This window comes from Carcharhinus amblyrhynchos, chromosome 9 (assembly GCF_965287045.1).
Source record: "Carcharhinus amblyrhynchos chromosome 9, sCarAmb.v2.hapA, whole genome shotgun sequence".
Lineage (NCBI taxonomy): Eukaryota > Metazoa > Chordata > Chondrichthyes > Carcharhiniformes > Carcharhinidae > Carcharhinus > Carcharhinus amblyrhynchos.
The window spans coordinates 44,449,115-44,460,967 of NC_137332.1; positions in this window are offsets into that span (position 1 = coordinate 44,449,115).

The window sequence follows — 11,853 nt, forward strand, 5'->3', positions numbered from 1 at the left end:
GACATATCTGGGAGTATTGGTCCACAGATCCTTAAAAGCACAGGTGGAAAAGCTGGTGAAGAAAGCATATGGCATGCTTGCCTTCATTGACTGAGGCATCGAGTATAAAAGTTGACAAATTATGTTATGGTTGTATAAAATGTTGGTTAGGCCACATTTGGAATATTGTGTCCAGTTCTGGTCACCACACTACCATAAGGACTTGGAGGGTTCGGACAGAGTAGAGAAAAGATTTATCAGAGTAATGCCTGGTGTGGAGGGTATTAGCTATGGGGAGAAATTGAATAAACTGGGATTGTTCTCCCTGGAAAGAAGTTTGTGATTCCAAATAAACCTGTTGGATTTTGTAAGGCTTTTACTGTGTCCACCCCAGTCCAATATTGGCATTTCCACACAATGAAAGAGGAAGTAGTACAAAAATGTCTCATGAGTAATAAACCTTTCAAAGCGACAGCCAGCAATTACAGAGAAACAAAAATTATTATCATAAAGGAAAGAATTAGAGAAAACCAGGTAGCCACAAATATTGAGACTGACTTTCAACAAAAAAAAGAGCAGTACAGCACAGGAACAGGCTCTTCGGTCCACCAAACTTGCGCCAATTACATTGTCCTATCTAGACCAACCACCTGTATCCCTCTATTCCCCCACTTGTTCACATGTCTATTCAGATGTGACTTAAATGTTGCTAAAATGTCTGCCTCAACTACCTCACGAGCCAGTGCATTCCAGACCCCCACCACCCTCTGTGTAAAAAAAACTTCCCCTGCACATCTCTGCTGAATCTTTCCTCTCTAACTTTGAACTTGTGTCTCCTTGTAATTGTCATTTCTGCCCTGGAAAAAAGCTTCCAACTGTTCACCTTATCAATGCCCCTCATAATTTTATAAACTTCATTCAGGTCACCCCTCAGCCTCCTCCCAAATAAACCTGTTGGACTTTAACCTGGTGTTTTGAGACTTTTACTGTCCTCTTTCATCAAACAGCTAGACACTATAGGGTCAATTTTTCAGCCAACTAGGATGGAAAACTGGGCAGGAAATCCCATTCATAGATTCCCCCACCTAATTTGTGCCAATGAAGTCTTTTTAGTTGGTATTGATGTCCTTATTATTTGTGCAAGTGTTCTAGGAAGAGTTAAACATTATGACAATAAACGGCAAGTACAACAACTACCCAGTGCTAGGATTTCCTGTTTTTCTCATCCACAATGAGCTGTGCTGTGGCTGCACACTTTGCTAGACCATTTAAAAATGACAATGATGGGAAGATATATGGCTTTAAGGCAAACATTTCTTAAACGGATATTGGATTCTTTCTTGTTGAGTTGATCCTTTCTGATTAGTTTTTGGTGCACTTCCTGTATTTCTTTTTAACCTTGTCTGTTCCATTTCTACTTTCTGAGAACTATTATTCCACGCTCTAAATATTGTGGAGGAGGATCACTCTTGATTAAGAAAGATGACGGCAAGTTCATTTATCCAAAACGCACATGTCTATTCTTACCCAAGCAACTGCCTACACACAAGGGAAATTTGCATTGTCTGGGAACATTTCAACAGGAAGGAGGGACGTAGTTGTGACATATTCTTAAGTTCTATTCTTCAGACAAGTTGAATCATGGAGATGGCTCTGCCATTGGCTCTGAAGATAATCACAACTCCAACTTTTACAGCTCTGGGTCCGGTCACACCATTCATGTGTATATTTTTAACATCAATCATTCAGGAAAGTACCAATATATGCAACAGGTGTTAAATGCATTGTTTGGCAGAGCTAACTCATGACTTTCTCCATGGAAGGTCAAGGACACCAAGGCGCATTATCTATACAGCGGGATCCACAAACGTCCAATGGCTTCATACCAACATTTTATTTTCAGACATCTAAAACTGAATTCAAATCCCCAAACGTCTATGGTGAATCTTGAATGCACATTCTCTGGAATGCAAATCCAGTATATTAACCTTAACACTGGTTCCTAGGTTAGATGTACAATCATGGTGTTGTGCTGCTGTGATTATCTGGAATAGTGACTAAGTGAGTGGGTGGAGAAAAAACAACAGCCAAATGATTGTACTGAACTTTTGAAGGATTTTGCTCTCCTCTACATTGCAAATCCGGGGGGTGGCGACCATAGACAAAGTGGCCTTTTCCAAAGCATTTAAGGACTGCAGCCATGGAGCTCTGCTCCTGCACGTGTGTACTCCCCCTTGTTACACAGATAGATAGCATTTATATATCAGCAATCTGAATAGCAGTTATTGGCACTCGGCTGCCTATCCTTTATCTCAATATATATATATATGAATAAAGGATCATACATCATGAAAGCTTTAAGGTTGAAACTGTGGCAATAGTCCCAGACTTTACTTAAACTGCAGCGAAACTGACCTACATGTGAATCAATCAGAGAGTTGTAAGATTTCTAGAGTGCTTTGCATCCTGGCTCAGCCAAAGCAGAATTGGAGGTATGGCAAATCTTTACGGCATTAATAATTTGTCTGTTTTTTATTCATTCATGGGATATGGGTGTCGCTGGTTGGTCAGCATTTATTGCCCATTCCTAATTGAGAGTTAACCACGTTGCTTTAACTCTGGAGCCACACTTAGGCCAGTCCAGATAAGGATGCAGATTTCCTTCCCTAAAGGACGTTAGTGATCCAGTTGGGTTTTTACGACAATCAACAATGGTTTTATGGTCATCAGTAGATTCTTAATTCCAGTATTTTTTATTGAATTCAAATTCCATCATCGGTCATGGCGAGATTCAAACCTGGAACATGAGCTGAGTTTTGGATTAATAGACTAGTGATAATACCATGAGGCCATCACCTCCCCAATATCTATTCATAGGGTATATCTAGGGAGGCCAGCCATAGTTGATTTCATGAGGCTGGTAAATTTCTTCCTCATCGACTCTTAGTTTCTTTATTTTTTAGAGAACATTTACACTTCAACCACGCTTGTTCACATATTGTGAATGGTTTCTTTGTGCAAAGAGTGTCTTTCTGCGCCAAAGAGGGAACACTTCTTTGGCTTACAGGATATAGAAAAATTAAAAGCTGCATCATTAAAAAATGATAGTCTTGGCAACCCAAACAGCAGCTTTTTTTTTAACCAAGATCCTCAGAGGATGCTTTTCCACATAAGGATAAAAATCCTTGTTATGACTCAGGCATGGTCTATATAGACAGCCAATCCAATATTTTCCACAATATGCCATCAATCAAACTTGAAATTTCCCCCAATGTTGCAAGGACGGCACAGTAGCACAGTGGTTAGCACTGCTGTCTCACAGCACCAGAGACCCGGGTTCAATTCTCTGTCTGTGTGGAGACTGTACATTCTCCCCACATCTACATGGGTTTCCTCTGGGTGCTCCGGTTTTCTCCCACAGTCTGAAAGACGTGCTGATTGGGTGCATTGGCCACGCTACCTGAACATGCGCCCGAGTGTAACAACTCGGGGATTTTCACGTAACTTCATTGCACTGTTAATGTAAGCCTATTTGTGACACTAATAAATAAATAAACTTTCAGGCCAGGAAACTGACCCTCATGTTCAAAGCATATGTCCCTGCTCTCCTACCAGCAATCAGCTGTATATGGTCAGCTGACTTTTATTGTCCATTGAAACCTCAGCATTGCCTCTGGAAACTGTAATATCTAATGAGATCCAATGAGATCTGATATGTTCATGCTATATTTTTGCATCCCTTTACAGTCATAGAGTCATAGAGGTTTACAGCATGGAAATAGGCCCTTTGGCCCAACCTGTCCATGCCATCCTTTTTTTAACCCCTAGCTAGTCCCAATTGCCCACGTTTGGCCCATATCCCTCTATACCCATCTTACTGATGTAACTGTCTAAATGCTTTTTAAAAGACGAAATTGTACATGCCTCTACTACTACCTCTGGCAGCTTGTTCCAGACACTCACCACCCTCTGTGTGAAAAAATTGCCCTCCTGGACCCTTTTATATCTCTCACCTTAAACCTATGCCCTTGAGTTATAGACACCCCTACCTTTGGGAAAAGATATTGATTATCTAGCTAATCGATGCCCCTCATTATTGTACAGACCTCTATAAGATCACCCCTAAGCCTGCTATGCTCCAGAGAAAGAAGTCCCAGTCTCTCCAGCCTCTCCTTATAACTCAAACCATCAAGTCCTGGTAGAATTCTAGTAAATCTTTTCTGCAATCTTTCTAGTTTAATAATATCCTTTCTATAATAGAGTGACAAGAACTGTACACAATATTCCAAGTGTGGCCTTACCAATGTCTTGTACAATTTCAACAAGTCGTCCCAACTCCCAATGTTCTGACCAATGAAACCAAGCATGCCGAATGCCTTCTTCACCACCCTGTCCACTTGTGTCTCCACTTTCAAGGAGCAATGAACCTGTACCCTGAGATCTCTTTGTCCTATAACTCTCCCTAATGCCTTCCTATTAACTGAGTAAGTCCTGCCCTGGTTTGATTTACCAAAATGCATCACCTGGCATTCATCTAAATTAAACTCCACTTGCCATTCGTCAGCTCACTGGCCCAATTGATCAAGATCCCACTGCAATCCCAGATAACCTTTTTCACTGTCCACTATGCTGCTAATCTTGGTGTCATCTGTAACCTGACTGACCATGTCTTCTAAATTCTCATAAATGTTCATTCTTTAATGAACATCTTCCTGCACCCCATCCCCAAAGTCATTGAAACAATAATTACTGTATGCGATTGTGTTTAGCACCCATATATAATAAAGAATATCTCAGTTTTATAGCTGTTTTCACAATAAAAGACAAAATTCCCGAAGTAATGGAAACTATGTAGTATAAGGGTATCTGCGTAGAAAGTGTAAATGTGGGATCTAAGGCTAAAGTTAGTTGTGAATTGGACAAAAACCTGTGCAGAAACAAGATGCAGGCTTTTACAGCCTCACTTGACATGAGACCGGAAATTCTCGCTCGAGGTCAACAGATATTTCCATTGTCCACCCCTTGCTGTCCCAATTCTGTGGCAGGTGGGATGGTAGAATCGTGGTGAAAGAGTTAACTCATAGCTTGTATGTATGTATGTAACAGGCATATATGTACATAGATATATATTATCAATAAACAGTATATGTTCGTCCATGAAAGACTTACACCGGAATTCTATTGCCCTGCCCATCATGGGAATTGGAACAAGTGAGGGGTGGACAATGGGTCGTTCCATTGATTTCGGGTGGGATTTTCCGATCTCGGGTCGAGCGAGGCTGTAAAATCCACCCCCTCAGAATCTCTTCACAAGACGTACTGAATACACCATACAATAAACCAAGACTCTGGTAAAACAAGAATGTCAGGATTGATAATTAAATAGTACTGAAGGGATATAAAACAACAAACTCCTGTGCGTAATGGCCTACTTCCTAGGATTTGAAAGAGGTGTAGGCAGTAGATGCATTAGTTTTGATCTTTCAGAATTTTCTACATTGTAGAATTGTCCCTATGGATTAGAAGAGGCAAATGTAACTATGCTATTCAAAAATTAGGGAGAGAGAAAATGGGAAATTATAAGCCAGATAGGCTAACATTAGTAACAGAGAAAATGCAAGGATTTATTATTGGGAACATGATAAAAATGGCACTTAGAAAATCATAAATTAATTGAGCAGAATCAACATGGACATATGAATGGGAAATCTTGTTTGACATATCTGTGAGAGGTGGATGGTTGCTTGGAGACAAAGGGTATCCTTTGAAAAGATGGTTGATGATGCCTCTTAGGCACTCAAGGACAGAGGCAGAGTTGAGATACAATCATTGCCATGTATCCACAAGGGTAGTGGTGGAGAGGACAATAAGTCTGAAGATGAGGTGCTGATAACTGGACCAGTCTGGGGGTGCCCTGCAATATCTGCAGAGTGAGTGTTGTTCATTGTTGTTGTCTGCTGTGTTCTTCACAAGTTTGTTCTCCCTATAGGGGGAACCACTGGGCTAGGAGAATGCTCAGGCAGGTGCAGCTCAGGATAAATCCAATGAAGACTCAGGGGCAGAACCTGGATAGGCAGATGGCGAGGACAATGAGGAAGTTCAGTGTGGCAGGAACACCACGGAGGCCTTGATTCAACGTTCTTTCAACTAGGCTGCCAAGGCCTAACTTCCATCTGTATGCATGGGCACGACTTCCATGATGTGGAGGTTGTGCCCATGTGAGACCCCATTAGTCTCGCAGCAGACACAGAGGAAATCATCAGGCAAATGAGGCTGCGGGAATTCGTCCACAGACCCCAAGAGGCCAACAGCGAACACAACGAGACAGCCAATGAACCGGTACAGCTGACAGATAGATCCACAGTGAAGCAACCTAAAAGGAAAGAATCAACTCCTCTGGAAGACCTCCAAGCCCCAAGCCTGTATCCCCAAGTCATCAGGAGGTGTGTCAATAGCAGATTCATCAGCTGCACTCACAAGAGAGCCCCCCAACATCACGCTCTCAAGACACAAAGGAGGGGCCATCGTCATACTGAACAGAACGGATTACTGCAAGTGTACCGACAACTGAACAAAGGGAACACTATAGACAAGAACTTTGATCTGGACCTTCAGAGCGCCTTCTGTGCTCTCAGCCCATGGACGCCCCATGTTGGAGATCTCTACTGCCTCCCAAAGAGACACAAGACAAATACACCCGGCTGTCCCATTGTATTGGGCAATGGGACCCTGTGTGAGAACCTCTCTGGCTACATTGAGGGCATCCTGAAACCCATTGTACAAAGAACCCCCCGTTTTTGTCGTGATGGATTTTCTACAGAAACTCAGCACACATGGAGCCATTGAACCAGGAGCACTCCTCATCACAATGGATGTCTTGGCACTGTACACTAGCATCCCCCATGACGATGGCATTGCTGCAACTGCCTCAGTACTTAATGCTGACAACTGCCAGTTTCCAGATGCAATTTTACAACACATCCGCTTCATCCTGGACCACAATGTCTTCACCTTCAGCAACCAGTTCTTCGTCCAGACGTGTGGAACAGCCATGGGGACCAAATTCGCACTTCAATATGCCAACATCTTCATGCACAAGTTCGAACAAGACTTCTTCACCACACAGGACCTAGTGTATAGTGATGCTATACACTAGATATATCAATGACATTTTCTTCCTTTGGACCCGTGGCGAACAATCACTGAAACAACTATATGATGGCATCATGGGTTCCGTCCCACCATCAGACTCACAGTGGACTGCTCTCCGAAATCGGTTGCATTCTTGGACACACGCATCTCCATTGGCGACAGTCACCTCAGCACTTCACTGTACTGCAAGCCCACAGATAACCTCACAATGTCCACTTGTCCAGCTTCCACCCTGAACATGCTGAAGGGGCCATCCCCTACAGACAAGCCTTCCATATAAACAGGATCTGCTCAGATGAGGAGGATCGCAACAGACACTTCCAGACAGTAAAAGATGCTCTCATAAGAACAGGATATGGCGCTCGACTCATTGATTGACAGTTCCAATGCGCCACAGTGAAAAACTGCACCGACCTCCTCAGAAGACAGACACGGGACACAGTGAACAGAGTACCCTTCATTGTCCAGTACTTCGCTGGAGCAGAGAAGCTACGACATCTTCACCAGAGTCTTCAACGTGTCATTGATGAAGACAAGCATCTTGTCAAGGCCATCCCCACACCCCCACTTCTTGCCTTCAAACAACTGCACAACCTCAAACAGACCATTGTCCACAGCAAACTACCCAGCCTTCAGGAGAGCAGTGACTATGACACCACACAACCCTGCCGCAGCAACCTCTGCAAGATGTGCTGGATCATCAACATGGATGCCATCATCTCACGTGAGAACACCATCTACCAGGTACACGGTACATACTCTTGCAATTCGACCAATGTTGTCTACCTGATACACTGCAGGAAAGGATGTCCCGAGGTATGGTACATTGGGGAGATCATGCAGACGCTACGACAACGGATGAATGAACGCCGCTCGACAATCACCAGGCAAGAGTGTTCCCTTCCTGTTGGGGGAACTTCAGCGATCATGGGCATTTGGCCTCTGATCTTGGGGTAAGTGTTCTCCAAGACGGCCTTCACAACACACAACAGTGCAGAGTTGCTGAGCAGAGACTGATAGCCAAGTTCCACACACATGAGGATGGTCTCAACCGGGATCTTTGGTTCATGTCACACTATCTGTAACCCCCATGACTTGCCTGGGCTTGCAAAATCTCACTAATTGTCCTGTCTGGAGACAATACACATCTCTTTAACCTGTGCTTAACGCTCTCTCCACTCACATTGTCTGTACCTTTAAGATTTGATTACCTGTAAAGACTCGCATTCCAATCATTATTTTGTAAATTGAGTTTGTGTCTTTATATGCCCTGCTTGTGAACAGAACTCCCACTCACCTGATGAAGGGGCAGTGCTCCGAAAGCTAGTGGCTTTTGCTACCAAATAAACCTGTTGGACTTTAACCTGGTGTTGTGAGACGCCTTACTGCACAACCTCCATCCTAGACACCTAACACAAAACCATACCGAGACTTTAATTATCAAGTGTCCACACGGTGAAGCCTTACATTGTTTGCTGGAGCAGACGAGGAAGGAGCATCAGAGAGAAAGCTAAGACTTTACCTGTTAAAAACCTGTTTAAAATAAGTTTAAAGCACTTTGTTCTTTGTAGAACTGTTTAAAGCATTTACTTATTGTATTTACTGCTTTAAGAATTGTGAGGGAGTGATTATCAGGCAGTTGTGGCCCAGCAGCTTTAAATCAGCGCCAAGTTTAAAAGGAGGCCTGGTGTAGATAGCGGGCAGCGTCGGAGCGGGCAGCGGAGTGAGAGGGAAGCAGAGTGAGCTATTAGGGCTTAATATCAAAAAGGGCTGGAAGGAAAAAAGGCCAGGTTGAAAGAACAAGGAAAAAAAAAAATTTTTTTTTCAAAACTACTACAGCAAAAAACAAGGAAAAAATTTTTTCCCACAACAAATTATATTGAATAATGGAGGGGCATGTGATGTGCGGTTCCTGTATGATGTGGGAACTGGTGGACCCCAGGGTCCTTCCCAGTGGCCATGTCTGCAGTAAGTGCAGGTTGCTGGAGGAGCTCCAGCTCAAGGTGGATGAGCTGGCCTCTGAGCTACAGACACTGAGGCTCATCAGGGGGAGAGAGGGTGTCATTGTCAGTGGGGTGCAAGTGACATCCACCCCCCCTAGACTGGCTAAATCTAAGGGTCAGGAACAAAAGGGGGCTGCTGGGAGGAGGAAGGGGGGTGAGGAGCGGAGGCCTCAGCCTCTTAATCTGCATAACAGGTTTGAGGTTCTTGCTTCCAGTCTGGAAGAGGACGAGGCAGGTGAGGTTGGTGAGCAAACTGCACACGGTACAGTGATGCAGCAGGACATAGGCAAAGAGAAGGGGAAAAGGAACGTAGTAGTGATTGGAGATAGTGGGGTGAAGGGTATTGACACTGTCCTTTGTCACAATGACAAAGTGCACAGAAGGGTGTGTTGTCTGCCTGGTGCTCGGGTACAGGATGTCGCAGCTGGGCTGCAGAGGAATCTGGAGTGGGAGGGTGAGAACCCAGTTGTGGTGGTACATGTGGGTGCCGGCGACGTAGGCAAAGTGCGGACTGAGGATCTGGGGAGGGAGTATGAGAAGCTGGGAATGGAATTAAAAAGTAGAACCGACAAGGTGGTCTTCTCTGGGCTACTGCCTGAACCGAGTGCAGACGGGCGTAGGGTTGACAGGATAAAGGAAGTGAATGGGTGGCTCAGAGATTGGTGTGGGAGGAATGGGATCGAATTTATGGGGCATTGGCACCAGTATTGGGGTAGGTGGGACTTGTTCGGGCGGGATGGGGTTGGTCTGAATCGTGCTGGGACCAGAGTGCTGGCGAATCGAGTAAAGAGGACTGTAGACAGGGCTTTAAACTAATTAGGGGGGGGGAGGGTGCGAGGGTAGGTGATGTTAGGAGGTCTACAGTTAAGGATAGGGTACAGGTAAGGGAAGAGGCTGAGGATGTCCCAAGTGGTGGCGTTACGGCAAATAGGGTCCAGAAGAAGGCTGGGATGAAAGCGCTTTATCTGAATGCACGAAGCATTCGGAATAAAGTGGATGAGCTGGTGGCGCAGATCGACACAAATGGATACGATCTGGTGGCCATTACAGAGACGTGGCTGCAAGGTGACAGGGACTGGGAGATGAATGTACAGGGCTATCAAGTGTTTAGGAAGGATAGGCAGGAGGAAAGAGGGGGTGGCGTAGCTCTGCTGATTAAGGACAGCATCAAGGTGGTAGCAAGGGATGATATCGGAGCCAAAGAGCAGAAAGTGGAATCGTTGTGGGTGGAGATTAGGAACAGCAAAGGGAGGAAGACGCTGGTGGGTGTCGTCTATAGGCCCCCGAATAATGATCTGGAGGTGGGGCGGGCTGTTAACGCGCAAATAAGTGCGGCGTGCAGGAATGGGACGGCAGTAGTTATGGGGGATTTCAATCTGCATATTGATTGGTCGACCCATGTTGGACGAGGTGGGCTCGAGGAGGAGTTCTTGGAATGCTGCCGGGATAGTTTCCTGGAACAGTGTGTGTTGGAGCCGACGAGGGAGCGAGCTATCTTGGATCTGGTGCTATGTAATGAGGCGGGTAGAATTAGGGACCTTGAGGTGAAGGATCCTCTTGGAGAGAGTGATCATTGTATGGTGGAGTTTCTGTTGCAGATGGAGGAGGAGAAAGTGGGTTCCCGGACACGTGTCCTTTGTTTGAATAGAGGGGAGTATGGTAGGATGAGAGAAGAATTGGCGAATGTGGACTGGGGGAGCGCGTTGGAAGGTAGGTCTGCTGAGGAGCAGTGGAGGATCTTTAAGGAGATCTTTCTTGGTGCTCAGCAGAAATTTATTCCGATGGTTAAAAAGGACAGTAGGAAGAGAGGTAATAAGCCGTGGATAACGAAGGAGGTGAAGGAAAGTGTTAAATTAAAAGCGGAGGAATTTAGAGTAGCTAAGAGCAGTGGGCGAGAAGAGGATTGGGAAAGGTTTAAATGTCAACAAAGATTGACAAAAAAGTTGATAAAGGAGGGTAGAAGAAGCTATGAAGCTGGGCTAGCACTTAATATAAAAAAGGATAGCAAGAGTTTTTATAAATATATAAAAAGGAAGAGGCTGGCTAGGGTGAACGTTGGTCCCTTAGCGGATGAGAAAGGGGACCTAGTGGTAGGGGATGGGGATATGGCTAAGGTCTTGAATAACTTTTTTGTTTCTGTCTTCACGGAGGAGGACGTGAATAATTTGCCGGGTGTTAGCGATGGAAAGGTGGTAGGACTGGAGGGTCTTAATGACATTACTGTTACTAGAGAGGTGGTGCGCGACAGACTGGAGGGGCTGATTGTGGACAAGTCCCCAGGACCGGATGGAATGCATCCGAGGGTTCTGAAAGAAATGGCGGAGGTGATAGTGGATGCCTTGGTGGTTATTTTCCAGACGTCGCTGGATTCCGGGGAAGTGCCGGAGGATTGGAAAACGGCTAATGTTACGCCGTTGTTTAAGAAGGGTGCCAGGCAAAAGGCGGGGAATTACAGGCCGGTTAGTTTAACGTCTGTGGTAGGTAAAATGTTAGAATCCGTCATTAAGGAGGAAATTGCGAGGCATCTTGAAGGGAATTGCTTGATAGGGCAGACGCAACACGGTTTCATTAAAGGGAAGTCGTGTCTGACAAATTTACTGGAGTTCTATGAGGATGTGTCTAGGGCGGTGGATAGAGGAGAGCCGGTGGATGTGGTCTTTCTGGATTTTCAGAAGGCGTTTGATAAGGTACCTCACAAGAGGTTACTGCAGAAGGTCAG